Source organism: Ochotona curzoniae, unplaced genomic scaffold (genome assembly GCF_017591425.1).
Source record: "Ochotona curzoniae isolate NIBS_2020 unplaced genomic scaffold, NIBS_Ocur_1.0 scaffold_4701, whole genome shotgun sequence".
Classification (NCBI taxonomy): Eukaryota; Metazoa; Chordata; class Mammalia; order Lagomorpha; family Ochotonidae; genus Ochotona; species Ochotona curzoniae.
The window spans coordinates 46484111-46485180 of record NW_024467122.1 but is presented as its reverse complement, the minus strand read 5'-3'; the positions used below and the strand labels follow the sequence as shown (position 1 = coordinate 46485180).

Below are 1070 nucleotides of genomic sequence, written 5' to 3'. Positions count from 1 at the left end.
ACTACAGAAATTTCAGTAAGTTCTCCCAGATAATGACCCGTGCTCTTTATCTACAGAGCAGAAACGGTAGTAATTATTTGCAACATTTTGCATTTTAGAAAACTTGTAACCTATGTGGACTTTAGAATGAATGTATCTGTGAAAGCAACTGTTAAATGCTTTTTGTGTCATTTTAATCCAAGTAAAGCAAATAAACACAAAAATAAATAGGCTTCCATGTGTAGCTGGAAGATTAAAGTGACATCTTAATGAAATAAATTTTAGTAATTGTAAGCCAAATTTTTAAGCATCATTGTGGTTTTTGTAATGATATATTGATTTTTAAAAATTTTTATTATGTGATACAGTTTTATAGGCACTGGGATTCCCTCCACCTCTCCCACAACCCTCCCCCCATGGTGGATTCCTCCACCTTGCTGTGTAACCACAGTTCAAGTTCAGTTGAGATTCCTTCATTGCAAGCATATACCTAGTATAAAGTCCAGCATCTTATTGTCCAGATAAGTTCAGTGGCTTCTTGGGGAGACCTTCTCTGGTCTTAAGGTAGAGCTAACAGGGTTAAGTAAAAATATGGAATGCTTCACGAATTTGTGTGTCATCCTTGCGCAGGGGCCATGCTAATCTTCTCTATATCGTTCCAATTTTAGTATATGTGCTGCCGAAGCAAGCACAAAAAAAATATTGATTTTTATTGATATATTAATATATTGATTTTTAATAAAGATTAAAATAGCTCATTTAAAGTTTTCTTTGCAGCTGATACTTACTCTTGGTTTTGGAAGATGGACATAATCTGACCTTCCATAGGGAAAAATACTAGACTTATATATGTCATAAGAACAATCAGCAAAAACATATGAAAAATAGCTGACAGTATAAAAGAATATCAAAAAGTTTGGGGGAAGGGTTGGTATTTGAAGTGGGTAAGTTGCTGCTTGGGATGTTCACAGCCCATACTGGAGTACCTGGGTTTGAATTCCAGCTCCACTTCCAGTTCCAGCTTGCTGTTAAAGCATAAGCAGCAAGGCAGTGAATGAGAGCTCAAGTAGTTGGGCCTGGCTACTTCATGG

The 1070-nt window shown here is 36.2% G+C and overlaps 1 non-coding gene across 1 annotated transcript; it reads right to left on the bottom strand.

Annotated features, from left to right (window-relative positions):
* Positions 1-564: 564 nt before the first annotated feature.
* On the bottom strand, positions 565-671 carry LOC121149521. The gene has a single exon (XR_005882680.1). It is a non-coding gene; the product is annotated as a U6 spliceosomal RNA (small nuclear RNA).
* Between the last annotated feature and the right edge of the window lie 399 nt (positions 672-1070).